The sequence below is a fragment of the Gadus chalcogrammus genome, chromosome 22 (genome assembly GCF_026213295.1).
Source record: "Gadus chalcogrammus isolate NIFS_2021 chromosome 22, NIFS_Gcha_1.0, whole genome shotgun sequence".
Lineage (NCBI taxonomy): Eukaryota > Metazoa > Chordata > Actinopteri > Gadiformes > Gadidae > Gadus > Gadus chalcogrammus.
The window spans coordinates 782,846-800,336 of NC_079433.1; positions in this window are offsets into that span (position 1 = coordinate 782,846).

A 17,491-nucleotide genomic window follows, 5' to 3' on the forward strand; every position below is an offset into this window, starting at 1 on the left:
CACGGGGGAAATTAAGTTGGTAATATTAGTTTTAATCAAGGTCGTTTTGAAATCAGTTGTATTCATAACCGGTTATTCCATAGATTTATCTCCCTCTACATTTATAAATAAATCTATTTTAATGATCACATTTGTAGTCATATTGTTATCGGTAACATGGTCGTTTCTGTCGTGTTTCTGTATCAGACGCTTGTGATTATTCTGTACAAACTCAATCTCTGTCACTATATATGGTGTTGATGTGTATGATTTCCTGGTCCTTGACTGTAAACAAACAGGGTCATGGGTCAGGATAGATGGTGTACCACATGTGTTGAGGCCTTCACTCTTCAACCTAACATGTGCATAAACTAATTATATCTTCTCTAATAACTTTTGTATAAGATGTGAATCTTCTCAAATAAAACGTAAAATGGTTCTGCTATAACCATGTACGACCACCAGAGGGCGTTGTTTCTCCTTTCTTCATCTCGACAAAATTGGGTTTGTTAGGGTGAACACATGAGTCCGTTTCCAGGTCGGCCACACATTGTTGAAGGGTAATAAGAACCACCTCAGAACCACCTGGCGTTCACAGGGAAACCGACTTCTACTAGATCCAAACCATGGGGTCTTCGGTCTGAGTGAAGTTCTCCAATGGAGTACTTTACGCTCAGAAAGCATAACCACCCAGGGCCTCATCCCACCACCCTCAGCATCTCGGTGGTGTAAGGTAAGGTAAGGTAACTTTATTTGTACCCGAGGGTGGATTTGGTTGCAGGTAGAAAGAAAGAATTGGCTGCTCACACACACACGCAGACAACATTAACATCATCGACAGACAGAGACATAAAAGTGACAACAGTGCTCCAGACATAGGAACATGGATAAAAAGCATACAAAAGGGTATTACTATCAAAAGATAATTAAATACTAAATGCAAGCCATCATGGCAGATACAAAAAACAAGGTCAGAATAAATAAAGAAATAAAAAGATGAAGAAGGCCATACAATCCATAGGTTAATAAGTTAGTGTGTAGCTTAATTACTTACTTACAATTTAACGTTTTGACAGCTGAGGGAACAAAACTGCCTCTGTATCTCTTTGTTTTGCAGGCAGGCATTTTGTACCTACGGCCTGATGGGAGAAGTTGAAATTCACCAGTGGGTGGGATCCATCTTCTAAGATAGACCCAGTTAGTCTCTGTAGCTGCCTTGTATGCAGGGATTCTGGGTTCAGCTGTGGCTCTCCAATCAGCCTACTAGCCCACCTCACGATTTGGTTCAGGGAATTCTTATTTTTTAGGGATAGGTTACTAAACCAAGACACCAGGCTAAAGGATATGACAGATTCAATGAAGCAGCGGTAGAACATGGTTAGCATTTTACTGTCAATGTGAAACGATGAGTTTCCTCAGACAATATAAACGTTGATTCCCCTTTTTGTACACAGCTTCGCAGTTTGTCTCAAAGTTTACCCTGTTCCCTAGAGGAGTCTCCTAGCACCCAGCACCCTGTTCCCTAGAGGAGTCTCCTAGCACACAGCACCCTGTTCCCTAGAGGAGTCTCCTAGCACCCAGCACCCTGTTCCCTAGAGGAGTTTCCTAGCACCCAGCACCCTGTTCCCTAGAGGAGTCTCCTAGCACCCAGCACCCTGTTCCCTAGAGAAGTCTCCTAGCACCCAGCACCCTGTTCCCTAGAGGAGTCTCCTAGCACCCAGCACCCTGTTCCCTAGAGGAGTCTCCTAGGACCCAGCACCCTGTTCCCTAGAGGAGTCTCCTAGCACCCAGCACCCTGTTCCCTAGAGGAGTCTCCTAGCACCCAGCACCCTGTTCCCTAGAGGAGTCTCCTAGCACCCAGCACCCTGTTCCCTAGAGGAGTCTCCTAGCACCCAGCACCCTGTTCCCTAGAGGAGTCTCCTAGCACACAGCACCCTGTTCCCTAGAGGAGTCTCCTAGCACACAGCACCCTGTTCCCTAGAGGAGTCTCCTAGCACCCAGCACCCTGTTCCCTAGACAGGGGTTGACATTAAGGTTTCAAAAGCACTTGCCCATCGGGCAAGTACAGGTCAGGTTCAACTTGCCCGAATGTGATGTTCACTTGCCCAAATTATAATCAGAATCTTGAACAGGCCTCTTTTTGCCAGGCACGCGGCCTGGTTTTGGGGGGGCTCAGAAAAATCATCCTAGCTCAGACTGAAGCTGAATGTTAGCTTTAAAAAATAAGAAACTTCCCTTTGTTTACTTATTTATCGAGCGTTCACATCGTGCCATGAGGTGATTTCAGTCCACAGCTGCAACCTATTAAAGCTATTGCCAAGTTATATGTAGACCTGCATGATTTCATGCAAATGTACTTAAATGTCAGAGGTCGTAGCAAAGATATGTCTTTTTTAACTTTCACGTTTCTTGTAGCTCTAACTGAATAATCACAATCGCGTTTCTAGTAGTGTTGTCAGTCACGATATGGATTTTCTAACTGACACTATACCTGGAAAAATATCGATATTCTATGCCATTTTCGATATTAGGGGAAACGTTTTTTTCAGGAAAGAACATACCCAGAGTAAATAGAGTATATCTCCACAACTGCAAGGGCGATAATGTCATCTTTGTGCCAAAAGAATGATTGTTGTGCAAGTGAAATATTCAATGGGGATGATACTTGGTTAAAGTGAATAAAGCCATGGAAGAGCATAAGTGGAAGATAACATTTCCACCTGAAATAATTATCAGTTGGTCGTTATCATTTGGGAGCGATGTCTTACTCTGAGACACAAATAAAGGTAGATATCTTACAATTTTGACACTTGACACCTCTATTTAAATTTCAGGTCAAATATATTTGAATGCACCAAGCCAAACACTCGCAAGTAAACATGGCCACTAGATTGCGCTGAAGAATATGTTTTCTGATTGAAGGCAATTTACCTATTTCCTAAGAAACCTTCTCTTATTCATTGATTGAAAATACCATGTTTAGTTGCAAACTTTGGCCCAGTCACTGGGTTATCTGTTTATGGGGGTTTTATTCGACCAGAATCAACTTTGTGGACAACAATCACAAAGGTAATAGGCCTACTTCATTTTTGGTTGTTAAAAGAAAAGGGGTCCTTTCTTCTGAAGTTGTTATTTGCGAGTTTTAGTCACAGAATGATATTGTTTGGACTGTTGGAATAAGTGGAGGCTCAGCTTTCATGTGATGTATAGTTTGTGAGGGTCCAATTTCGTGAAAAAGATCGCTATTGCTGTGCATGTGCACAGTTATGAAAACCAAAACCGTGTTCTTGCATATGATTTTCCTTGGTAATTTGCCTCAATCCTAAGTACTTCCAAACTGCAATCCTCCATCAATACTCCATTTTCCTTCTACCTAAACCGTTCGCGGAGGCGCTGCACTTGCGATGCTAGCTTTGTAGGCTAACCTTTAGCCAACACCTTCGAATCACGGCCAGAGAACGCACTGCGAGTGACAGAAGGCGGGGGAGCAAGGTACGTCTTGTTACTCTGTTTTCTGGGAATAATTGACGCAAGCAGAAACCAGAAAACAGGCCGTTCTTTCGTTTTTTCGTTTTGACAAGAAAACGAAAATGTAAATTTCAGTTCGTTTATTCGTTTTTTGGTTCTTACTGAGCGAAACGAATATACCACTCAATATCTGGTTTCCGCCGGTGGGCGGGTCCTCTTATTGGCTAGCGCGCTTCATTGCCCTGTGCTCTTCATAATAAAAGTTCTTCCGTTTGATAATGTCGACAAAAATATTACTGTATTATAGACACTAGCAGACACAGAGGACAAGACCACCCACAGTCAAGACTGACACGGCTTCAAATAACAATAATAGTATTCATAATCATTTGAAAATGAGAAGTTATGAAGTTATGATGACTTCAGTGCAGTTGATGTTTAGCCACAGTTAACATGCAGAGCAGACCTGAGATCGCTGGCTGCTGATTTCCTCACAGCCTGAGAGCTATGAGGAATACAAGTGATCACAACACATTTCTGACAGCTGAAAATTGCGCATTTGTTGACCTTTATCCATTTAAAGTAAACAAATATTTTTTTCTTGTTGAAAGATATTTTATATTGTTTTCATATTATTATTTACTGATGGTGTTTACAGAATGCGAGTGCGTGTTATATTGAAAGCGAGACTGGGTGTGCCTATGAATATAGTGAAAAACATTAAAAAACCTTAAAAAACAGTGAGTTTTTTAAGGTGCTGTACAAGCAAATCATATTGTCTACTCTGTACAGTGACAGGGAGTGTAAAGTAACCTACTTCATTCAATATCGAATAGGCCTATACTGTAGCCTACACTATGTAGAAATGGTTTTGCTCATGGCAGTTGTGACAGTCATTTTAACGTGTCAGCAGGCAAGCTTCACTCATTCCAGGATGCATTATGCGTTGTCCTATAGCCAACCCAGTCTCACCAATATGCGTACAGATCGCACGGTTTGACACTTTCAAAATGCTTGCAGTACATACGCCAAATGACCATTTTGCGTGCATATGATACGCAAAACCCAGCATTAACTACTGTGGAGGGCGGATACGTCCATTTCGCGTGCATATGATACGCAAAACCCAGCATTAACTGAATGGGAAATGCAATATTTTAGGACAGATTCACCATTAAACGTGTTTCTAATGACATTTCTAGCGAGAAATTTACTTTTTCCTTGAATAATCTTCAGTCAGTGAATGTGTATGATCTTTATTAATCTTTATTATCTGAATGGGAAATGCAATATTTTAGGACCGATTCACCGTTAAACGTGTTTCTAATAACATTTCTAGCGAGAAATATACTTTTACTTGCATAATCTTCAGTCAGTGATTGTGTCTGATCTTTAGTTTTATAGTTATTAGGAAGATTTTATCGGCTCGCTCGCATGTTTCAACGACGTCAGGTTGTTAGGGACGCTGCTTTCGCTAAACTAGCAACTCACGTGTTTCCGGCTGCGTTTGTGTTATTAAACCGTTACTTCATGTAACTTTTAATGATATCATCTTGTTAGAAACACGCATATCTGAGAGCCAACCCAGTCGCAAAAAGCATACGTTGACAGTGTACGTTTTCGTGAACACTGGATTACGTCGCATTTCAACATAAAATAGCGTGTTATACACACACACACACACACACACACACACACACACACACACACACACACACACACACACACTGCTAAATAAATAAATAAATACTAAGGCAGAATAAAGAATAAATTAATTCATAATCATTCAACTTCAACATGTGTTATTACAGTGTAGTGGTGGAGGGATGACGTATGTTGGCCAACCCGGAAGTGAGCATCGCCCTGGGTTCCCTTGACAAAAAGCCAACGGGTTTTTCCATTTGATTTTGGATTATTGCAGAGAAATTAGCATCTTTGAAGCACCTCCTCAAAAACTGAAAATAAATAAAAAATAACTGTGCTCCAAAGAAAGAAATGTAAACCAATGCATTCCGAATGGGAGTGTTTCTCCGATTTTTCCATGCTACACAGAACGAAATGTAAATCCATGCAAATAAAGACTTCATGGTCATAATCATTTAAATATCATTAATCTCCTGAGGGTGGTATTCTATTTTTTTCAACGGGGCTGCATCCAGTCACTTGACCGTCATGGTTGCTATGGTGGTTGTTATCGACCAGCCCCTCTAATCCTTACATGGCTCTAAAAACCACGCGGCAAGTGAGCTGCCGTAAATTGTGTTGTTTTTGTCGTAAACTAGGGTCCGATGGTTAAAAAATAGACAGATATTCCAAGGTATCCTTAAAAGGCAGCTTGGGTGTTTTTATTTTCTGCAGTTTAGACTTCTTCTATAACCTATTTTTGAAAGCAAAACACCAAGCTCATTGATTTAACGAGGCAGGGTTATTTGAAACAATTTCTTAAATAAATATTTATGAGAGGTCATTCCTTCTGAGTTTTCTTCCTATTTATGTCTAGTGTACAACCCTACTGTCCACAAGCATCACCCCCCCCTCCCCATATGGATTTGGAGAATTTTTGCCACGTCCCAGTGGTGGAGGTATCATATATATGAAAGAGGGCATTCAATTATACTACAATGATCAATTAGGAGGCCGAAGCCCTAAAGGAAGTGATGCAATAGGTGACTGGGTCGACAACATTTAAGTAAGCTTTACTTTGAGGTCTCTTATATATCAAAGGGTGTCTCAAAGGACGCATACGCTTCAACCTGTGGCTCCAGCCCTACAGGAAATGACTCAGCAAGTGCTCCATCTCGTTGCACCTGCACCCAGCGGCTCGCTTGCAAGATTTTGGCCTGAAGTTATTCCCAGACCTACACCGTAGCCATCCAACCTGCATATCTGAGAATCAGGCCTCTCTTTAATAATGACAAAAATGAATGAGAGAAATACACATGAACTTTTGTCTTATAAGCGGCGTGGTGCCGGCTCCTTTTGACCTTTTGACCCCAGACTTCTGGGGGAATAGCTGAATCAATTCATTAGTCAATCAGAAGCATTTAAATATCTTCCCGGTGGCGTAAGAGAGCGAAGAAGGTGTCCTTCAACATCTACGCTTCCAGGCGGTTGCAACGGTGCCACACATGAGCATATTCGAACATGTTTAATGGTAGTAATTACCTGTCGAAATTGGAGGCCTTAATCAATAATGAGCAGCTATTGATTTGCTTCCCGATAGAAATTTGTGACAAATGACATGTTATTTAGCATCTACACGTTGAGCTGAGTCCAATGACACCAAGCATGACACTCTAGAAAATGGTAACATGTATTTTACATGGTACACCTAGGTCTAGGACATGATCTCGGTGTAGCAAGAGGGCGAGCTTGATCTCATTGGACTCAGCTTAACGTGTAGATGCTAAATAACATGTAATTTGTCAAAAATCGCCATCGGGATGCAAATCTATAGCTGGTCATTATTGATAAAGGCTTCCAAAATCGACAGCTAATTACTACCCCGAAACATATTCAAATATGATCATGTGTGGCACTGTTGCAATCGCCTCGAAACGTAGATGTCACCTTGTTTGCCCCGTTACGCTACCGGGAAGATATTTTTATACTTCTAATGGATTGATTCATATTTTAAGGTTCTCGGAGTGAGACTTTAAGTGGCTGCAGCAGAAGTGTTGAGACGAAAGATGATATCAAGACATTTATAGAATATTCCCATTCACATTATGATTCTTCGTCATAACATCCGACCAAACATCCTTTACAGTCGAGCGAGGATTATGAAAGTCCAGGCCCCCCCTTCCTGCACTCGGGGTTCGACTGGGCCAAGTTTCGGGCAGGAAGGGCCACCCCTTCCTGCCCTCGGGGTCCGACCGGGCCAAGTTTCGGTGCGGGGGTCCCAGTTAGGCCTTAGAATAAGTTATTAAAATGTCAGGGCGGTAGGACCTTCCTATCTCAAAAACAGTTTTTCCACCACATTCTGAACCATTAGGTCTTGCAGGTAACACTTCTGAGGGGCTTTGTCCAAATGACAGTCCATTTGGGGAAACTTTTTTTCTCTAAGGGCTAGAACTCCAAATCTCGGATATGTCGTTCTCAGGGCCCCGGGAAATGTGTGTAAACATTTTAGCATCCCTAGCTATCTCGAAAAGGCCGGAAAAGGGGCGTGACCTCCAACAGTACAGTAAATGTACATAAGACAGAGGTTAGTTTCTAGTCCCCATTTTTTGTGGGATGGAGGTGTACATTTGTGGCTAAAGGTGTGTAGACACAGCTGGCCTGTGGCCACGTTTTTGAAGTCTGGGGTCAAAAGGTCAAAAGGAGCCGGCACCACGCCGCTTATGAGATAACAAAAAGTTAATGTGTATTTCTCTAATAACTTTTTGTCATTATTAAAGAGAAGCCTGATTCTCAGATATGCGTGTTGGATGGCTAGGGTGTAGGTCTGGGAAGAACTTCAGGCCAAAATCTTGCAAGCGAGCCGCTGGGTGCAGGTGCAACGAGATGGAGCACTTGCTGAGTCATTTCCTGTAGGGCTGGAGCCACAGGTTGAAGCGTATGGGTCCTTTGAGACCCCATTTGATATATGTAAGAGACCTCAAAGTAAAGCTTACTTAAATGTTGTCGACCCAGTCACTTATTGCATCACTTCCTTTAGGGCTTCGGCCTCCTAAATGATCATTGTAGTAATTGAATGCCCTCTTTCATATATATTTGATACCTCCCCCACTGGGACGTGGCAACAATTCTCCAAATCCATATGGGGAGGGGGGGGGGGGGGGGGTGATGCTTGTGGACAGTAGGGTTGTACATCTAGTGTACACTAGATGTATTTTCAGTTTTTGAGGAGGTGCTTCAAAGATGCTAATTTTTCTGCAATAATCCAAAATCAAATGGAAAAACCCGTTGGCTTTTTGTCAAGGGAACCCAGGGCGACGCTCACTTCCGGGTTGGCCAACATACGTCATCCCTCCACCACTATACTGTAATAACACATGTTGAAGTTGAATGATAATGAATTAATTTATTCTCTATTCTGCCTTAGTATTTATTTATTTATTTATTTAGCTGTGTGTGTGTGTGTGTGTGTGTGTGTGTGTGTGTGTGTGTGTGTGTGTGTGTGTGTGTGTGTGTGTGTGTGTGTGTGTGTGTGTGTGTGTGTGTGTGTGTGTGTGTGTGTGTGTGTGCGTGCGTGTGTATAACACGCTATTTTATGTTCAAATGCGACGTAATCCAGTGTTCACGAAAACGTACACTGTCAACGTATGCTTTTTGCGACTGGGTTGGCTCTCAGATATGCGTGTTTCTAACAAGATGATATCATTAAAAGTTACATGAAGTAACGGTTTAATAACACAAACGCAGCCGGAAACACGTGAGTTGCTAGTTTAGCGAAAGCAGCGTCCCTAACAACGACGTCGTTGAAACATGTGAGCGAGCCGATAAAATCTTCCTAATAACTATAAAACTAAAGATCAGACACAATCACTGACTGAAGATTATGCAAGTAAACAGTATATTTCTCGCTAGAAATGTTATTAGAAACACGTTTAACGGTGAATCGGTCCTAAAATATTGCATTTCCCATTCAGATAATAAAGATTAATAAAGATCATACACATTCACTGACTGAAGATTATTCAAGGAAAAAGTAAATTTCTCGCTAGAAATGTCATTAGAAACACGTTTAATGGTGAATCTGTCCTAAAATATTGCATTTCCCATTCAGTTAATGCTGGGTTTTGCGTATCATATGCACGCGAAATGGACGTATCCGCCCTCCACAGTAGTTAATGCTGGGTTTTGCGTATCATATGCACGCAAAATGGTAATTTGGCGTATGTACTGCAAGCATTTTGAAAGTGTCAAACCGTGCGATCTGTACGCATATTGGTGAGACTGGGTTGGCTATAGGACAACGCATAATGCATCCTGGAATGAGTGAAGCTTGCCTGCTGACACGTTAAAATGACTGTCACAACTGCCATGAGCAAAACCATTTCTACATAGTGTAGGCTACAGTATAGGCCTATTCGATATTGAATGAAGTAGGTTACTTTACACTCCCTGTCACTGTACAGAGTAGACAATATGATTTGCTTGTACAGCACCTTAAAAAACTCAGTTTTTTAAGGTTTTTTAATGTTTTTCACTATATTCATAGGCACACCCAGCCTCGCTTTCAATATAACACGCACTCGCATTCTGTAAACACCATCAGTAAATAATAATATGAAAACAATATAAAATATCTTTCATCAAGAAAAAATTATTTGTTTACTTTAAATGGATAAAGGTCAACAAATGCGCAATTTTCAGCTGTCAGAAATGTGTTGTGATCACTTGTATTCCTCATAGCTCTCAGGCTGTGAGGAAATCAGCAGCCAGCGATCTCAGGTCTGCTCTGCATGTTAACTGTGGCTAAACATCAACTGCACTGAAGTCATCATAACTTCATAACTTCTCATTTTCAAATGATTATGAATACTATTATTGTTATTTGAAGCCGTGTCAGTCTTGACTGTGGGTGGTCTTGTCCTCTGTGTCTGCTAGTGTCTATAATACAGTAATATTTTTGTCGACATTATCAAACGGAAGAACTTTTATTATGAAGAGCACAGGGCAATGAAGCGCGCTAGCCAATAAGAGGACCCGCCCACCGGCGGAAACCAGATATTGAGTGGTATATTCGTTTCGCTCAGTAAGAACCAAAAAACAAATAAACGAACTGAAATTTACATTTTCGTTTTCTTGTCAAAACGAAAAAACGAAAAAACGGCCTGTTTTCTGGTTTCTGCTTGCGTCAATTATTCCCAGAAAACAGAGTAACAAGTCGTACCTTGCTCGCGGGGCTGTATTCGCACTGAAGCGAAGCGTGTCTGTTAACTCGCTTTCCGAGAGAAGAGAAGACGGCGCGCTGATCAATTGCAAATACTTGTATTTTGTGTTATTTTGCGGTAAACAAGGTTGTTCTGCAGTTTCTAAAAACATTTGAATCAATAGCCTTTATATTAACATCCACCCAAAATCCACTTGCCCGTTCGGGCACCCAGAAATCAATCTCAACTTGCCCAAATATGACTTTTGGTTGCCCCGGGCAAGCGGGCAACCGTTAATGTCGAGGCCTGCTAGAGGAGTCTCCTAGCACCCTGTTCCCTAGAGGAGTCTCCTAGCACACAGCACCCTGTTCCCTAGAGGAGTCTCCTAGCACCCAGCACCCTGTTCCCTAGAGGATTCTCCTAGCACCCTGTTCCCTAGAGGAGTATCCTAGGACACAGCACCCTGTTCCCTAGAGGAGTCTCCTAGCTCCCAGCACCCTGTTCCCTAGAGGAGTCTCCTAGCACCCTGTTCCCTAGAGGAGTCTCCTAGCACCCTGTTCCCTAGAGGTGTCTCCTAGGACCCTAGCACCCTGTTTCCTCGATCCACCTTCCTACAGGGAGCTGAAGAAGACCTCCTCTGACCCTGACCTCTGACGTATGACCTCTAACCCTGACCCCTGACCTCTGACCCCTGGAGCTGTGAAGGGAACGGGAGCAGGAGAGGAGGAGGAGGTGGCATGAAGAGGTCTGGAGTGATGATGATGAAGATCTTTGTTAGGTGAGAAGTGATGATGATGAAGGCTGTTGAGGAAGGTTTGTGAGGTGTGGAGTGATGAAGGTGAGGAGGTGTGGAGTGATGAAGGTGAGGAGGTGTGGAGTGATGAAGGTGAGTTAGGTCTGGAGTGATGAAGGTGAGTTGGGTCTGGAGTGATGATGATGAAGATCTTTGTTAGGTGAGAAGTGATGATGATGAAGGCTGTTGAGGAAGGTTTGTGAGGTGTGGAGTGATGAAGGTGAAGGAGGTGTGGAGTGATGAAGGTGAGGAGTGATGAAGGTGAGGAGGTGTGGAGTGATGAAGGTTTGTGAGGTGTGGAGTGATGAAGGTGAGGAGGTTTGCAGTGATGAAGGTGAGGAGGTGTGGAGTGATGAAGGTGAGGAGGTGTGGAGTGATGAAGGTGAGGAGGTTTGCAGTGATGAAGGTGAGGAGGTGTGGAGTGATGAAGGTGAGGAGGTTTGCAGTGATGAAGGTGAAGGAGGTGTGGAGTGATGAAGGTGAGGAGGTGTGGAGTGATGAAGGTGAGGAGGTGTGGAGTGATGAAGGTGAGGAGGTGTGGAGTGATGAAGGTGAGGAGGTGTGGAGTGATGAAGGTGAGGAGGTGTGGAGTGATGAAGGTGAGGAGGTGTGGAGTGAGGAGGTGTGGAGTGATGAAGGTGAGGAGGTGTGGAGTGATGAAGGTGAGGAGGTGTGGAGTGATGAAGGTGAGGAGGTGTGGAGTGATGAAGGTGAGGAGGTGTGGAGTGATGAAGGTGAGGAGGTGTGGAGTGATGAAGGTGAGGAGGTGTGGAGTGATGAAGGTGAGGAGGTGTGGAGTGATGAAGGTGAGGAGGTGTGGAGTGATGAAGGTGAGGAGGTTTGCAGTGATGAAGGTGAGGAGGTGTTGAGTGATGAAGGTGAAGGAGGTGTGGAGTGATGAAGGTGAGGAGGTGTGGAGTGATGAAGGTGAGGATGTTTGCAGTGATGAAGGTGAGGAGGTGTGGAGTGATGAAGGTGAGGAGGTGTGGAGTGATGTGAGGAGGAGGTGTGGAGTGATGAAGGTGAAGGAGGTGTGGAGTGATGAAGGTGAGGAGGTGTGGAGTGATGAAGGTGAGGAGGTTTGCAGTGATGAAGGTGAGGAGGTGTGGAGTGATGAAGGTGAGGAGGTGTGGAGTGATGAAGGTGAGGAGGTGTGGAGTGATGTGAGGAGGAGGTGTGGAGTGATGAAGGTGAGGAGGTGTGGAGTGATGAAGGTGAGGAGGTGTGGAGTGATGAAGGTGAGGAGGTGTGGAGTGATGAAGGTGAGGAGGTGTGGAGTGATGAAGGTGAGGAGGTGTGGAGTGATGAAGGTGAGGAGGTGTGGAGTGATGAAGGTGAAGGAGGTGTGGAGTGATGAAGGTGAGGAGGTGTGGAGTGATGAAGGTGAGGAGGTGTGGAGTGATGAAGGTGAGGAGGTTTGCAGTGATGAAGGTGAGGAGGTGTTGAGTGATGAAGGTGAAGGAGGTGTGGAGTGATGAAGGTGAGGAGGTGTGGAGTGATGAAGGTGAGGATGTTTGCAGTGATGAAGGTGAGGAGGTGTGGAGTGATGAAGGTGAGGAGGTGTGGAGTGATGTGAGGAGGAGGTGTGGAGTGATGAAGGTGAAGGAGGTGTGGAGTGATGAAGGTGAGGAGGTGTGGAGTGATGAAGGTGAGGAGGTTTGCAGTGATGAAGGTGAGGAGGTGTGGAGTGATGAAGGTGAGGAGGTGTGGAGTGATGAAGGTGAGGAGGTGTGGAGTGATGAAGGTGAGGAGGTGTGGAGTGATGAAGGTGAGGAGGTGTGGAGTGATGAAGGTGAGGAGGTGTGGAGTGATGAAGGTGAGGAGGTGTGGAGTGATGAAGGTGAGGAGGTGTGGAGTGATGAAGGTGAGGAGGTGTGGAGTGATGAAGGTGAGGAGGTGTGGAGTGATGAAGGTGAAGGAGGTGTGGAGTGATGAAGGTGAGGAGGTGTGGAGTGATGAAGGTGAGGAGGTTTGCAGTGATGAAGGTGAGGAGGTGTGGAGTGATGAAGGTGAGGAGGTATGGCCGCCCTCAGTGTGTGTCAGCAGCCCTGATCCTGGGAGTTGGTGTGCAGGACATCTTAAGGGACTTACAGCCTCCCCCTCCCTCCTCCCTCCCTCCCCCCCTCCCCCATGGCCTCCCTGCAGATCAACCCTCGGGGGGGGAGGAGGGGGGGGTCCACCTCCCTGCTCTCATCGTCCACCGTCAACCCACCCTAACCCTGAACCCCTTCCAGAGAGTTCAGTTCACCCCTGGAGAAGATTTATCCATAATACATATACACATTATATTCTGGATATAGTACATGCAAAATATATACATATACATACACTACCCTACAGAAGTTTGGGGTCTCCCAGACAAGTTCATGATTTCTATGACTGCTCACCCTTTCACTTGACAGTTTCCCGCTGTGCTAACATTATGCACAAGGGTTTCCTAATCATCAATCAGCCTTTAACAGGATGAGCTAAACCACGCAGCTTTACAACACAGCGCTGAAGGAGCCCGTCGATGAGCCTCCGTGCACCCATGTAGATATTCCTTTAAAGATCAGCCGTTTCCAGCTAGAATAGTCTTTTGACATATTAATCTAATGACTATTAATTTAATGTTATTTTCATTAAAAAAAAACAGTGCTTTTCTTTCTAAAATTAAGGACATTTCTAAGTGACCATACAATTTTGAATGGTCACTTATAGATATGTGTGTATGTATGTATGTACAGTATGTATGTATGTATGTATGTATGTATGTATGTATGTATGTATGTATGTATGTATGTATGTATGTATGTATATATAATGTCCGTATCTATTTTGTATATATATGTGTGTGTGTGTGTATATATATGTATACAGTATATATATATATATATATACAGTATATATATATACATATGTTCAGATCTCTCTCTGCTCCGCCACTGGTTCACCACGGGGGTGTGTGCTGTCACCTTACTTTTCATCCTGTACACCAACATGTGTCAAAGTAAATATGAAAACAGGACCATAATTAAGTATGCAGATGACACATCTTCAATTAAACATATCTAAAACAGAAGATATGATCATTGATTTTAGAAAACATGCGTCCCCTGCCGACAGCAATAAAAACACAACCAGCGCAATATGTGGATTCGTATAAATACCTTAGGAACAATAATTGATTTTTAAACTGAATTTTGAAGAAAATTGTATTGCTGTGTGTAAAAAGGGACACCAGCATCTTCACTGTCTGAGGAAACTGTTCTCCTTCCATGTGGATAAAACCATAATGACCTTGTTTTATCGTGCTTTTATCGAATCTATTGCATCCTTTTCTTTGGTTTCATGGTTGGGAAGTCTTTCTGTCAAGAACAGGAGCTCACTCAATCAGGTGGTGAAGTGGTCCGGTAAGCTAATAGGAGGTTCTAAGCCGAACCCGGCCCCCCTGAGCACCAGACAGGTACAGAGGATAACAAACTCCATTTTCAATGACCCTTTGCATCCTTTGCATAACTCGCTTCAGCTTCTCCCTTCTGGAACAAGGTTTTCAGTTCCAAGGTCTAAAACCACGCGTTTTAAACACAGTTTCCTTCCACCTGCAATCACGCTGATGAACAAGATGTAGAAACTGCTACATTCGCACAACATTTCATTTGTATGATTATTTATGCATTTGTTGATTTTTAGATCATTTTATCGGGTTTTTACCGTACCTGAATTATGTTGGTCAGTTTTAAGTGTCCAGATTTGGATTAGCACTAGAGCTCTTTAATTATTTTACCTATGCAACTGTCCCACTTGTGTTTGTGTGTGTGTGATGTCTTAAACTGTGCAACGGAAGCTCACTTTTAAACTGTGATACAAGTTTACCTACGGGTACTAATAAAGTAACCCGGACCTGAACCCCGGCTCCACACCGAGGTTCCACTCGCCTTCCTCGCTCTGTGCTGCGGTTAAACCCTGGAATCAGACCCGCGGCAGCTGATGCCTGAACCCTTGAGCTTACGGGACAGACGTGTACCGACCAGCTGACCTCACCGACCCTCATCCAATAAAACACAAGCCCCGCGCCCATGACCTCACAATGGGCCCATGATGCAGCCATCTGATTGGTTGTCTAGGTGCCCGGCCAATCAGAATGGCCTTCAGCACGCTGCGAGCGAGGCAGTTAAACCTTCTGCTTTAATTCAGGAGCTCAGCCTATTAGCCGTCTCTCGCCCTGCTGTGGCTAAGCCTGGGGAAGGCGGTTGGAGCTCTGCCCGCCGGGCCATGATCTCAACCGAGTGCAAGCCCTCGATCCTCCGAGACCGCCATGGACTGGAGGCGGACGGGACATAAAGGGCAAACACCAGTTGATGACAAATAAGGCCATCAAGAAGGTGGAAAGAATAAATGTTTGACTGGTGTGAGCTGTCCATGTTTGACATGGACAGTAAGAGATCAATCTGAGGTGAACGGAGCCGACAGGATGTGATCTCTGGTGAGACCGGAGCCAGCAGGGGGCGCTGCTGATGAACCCGCCGGAGCTCCTCTAGCCTGCCTGCCTCCGTGCCCTTGGGCAGGATGTGACCTGGGCCCAGGTGCATTCCTCAGGGCGGGGAGGTCCACGATCCCCATAGCTGCCTCAGGGCCTTGGGCAGGATGTGACCTGGGCCCAGGTCCATTCCTCAGGGCGGGGAGGTCCACGATCCCCATAGCTGCCTCAGGGCCTTGTGGGGGACGGTGGTGCTGGAACAAACTCAGGGGTTATCTCTGCTTGGATCAGCACCTCGCGACCCCTGGTACCCATAGGACCCCAGACCTGGTACCCATAGCACCCCAGACCTGGTACCCATAGCCCCCCAGACCTGGTACCCATAGCACCCCAGACATGGTACCCATAGGACCCCAGACCTGGTACCCATAGGACCCCAGACCTGGTACCCATAGCCCCCCAGACCTGGTACCCATAGGACCCCAGACCTGATACCCATAGCACCCCAGACCTGGTACCCATAGCACCCCAGACCCGGTACCCATAGGACCCCAGACCCGGTACCCATAGGACCCCAGACCTGGTACCCATAGCCCCCCAGACCTGGTACCCATAGGACCCCAGACCTGGTACCCATAGGACCCCAGACCCGGTACCCATAGGACCCCAGACCTGGTACCCATAGGACCCCAGACCCGGTACCCATAGGACCATGATCCAGACCCGGATGTGGCTGCAGGGCACGGGGGGGGGGTGCTGAGGACTCTCTGGCCCCGGACCTAGGGGCCTTCCCATTGGGCAGCAGGTAATCCAGCTCCTGGGACCGCCCTCCGTGAGGCAGGACCAACGGCTCTGCAGTCCGCCAGCTGCTGCAGGTTCCTCGGCCAATGAGCAGCGAGCTGAGTGTGACCCACCTCCCCCCCGGGTCTGAGCGGTGACGCACGGCCTGACCTGCACTAAGCCCCTAACGAGATCCCAGAGTCCCCCGGATATCCCATTAGCCGGCTGATTAGGCCGGATCAAACCATTAGCTCTGGAAACCCAAACTCCTCTCCCCCTGCAGCCCCACTGGAGCACAGAGCCCCCCTGACGCCCCGGGCCCACACTGGGAGCCCATCCGACCCCGGGACCCGCCCAGAGGGGGTTCAACACACCGGGGGGGGCCGCCACCGACCTCTTAGACGCAGGTCTGCTGGTGCAGGATGGTGGGGATGGATTATACTAATGTGATGATAATAATGATGGCCCATGGCCCTGCTCTTCCTGCCTGGTATGGCTGGCCATCCTGAGCGAACCCGAGGGCTCCCAGTGCCAGTGGAACATGTTGCTATGCTAGCTGCCAACAGATGACATGTTTGTGGCGTCTCTCATCTTCTCACATTTCAAGCTCTCCATCTTTTCATTCCATCCTTCTCTTCCTGTCTCCTCGGTCCTTCCTTCACCTGCTCCTCTTTGACCCCCTGACCTGATTTTCTCCCTCCAATCGGTTTACCTTCTCTTACTATGCTCTCCCTCTCTCTCCACCCTCTCTCTCCCTTCCTCTCCCTCTATTTCCATCTCTGAGCTTTATCTCTTCATCCCTTATCTCCCTCATCCCCTCCAATCCTGCCCTGCTCTCTGCGTGGAGGAAGGGCAAGAGAGAGGGAGAAAGAGAGAGTTTTTCACCAGTAATCTTCTCGCAGTCTGCTGGAGCTCAGGGGTGGTGGCAGAGAGAGAGAGAGAGAGAGAGAGAGACATTACACCCAGCGCTACTGGAATCTAAAGTACCTTTCCTGACAGGGGCGGTACCAGAGCCCACAGGGTCCCAGAGAGAAGAGAGAGGAGCAGAAGGAAGAGGAGACTACAGGGCACCGCCTGCATGTGAGTATGCTTCCTCCTGCAGATGCCAGACCTTCTGGTGGAGCTTCTGTTCACATCTCAGGGGTGGCCCACCCCTGCGTGCAACTCTGGTGGTCTGCACTGTGGGGGTCT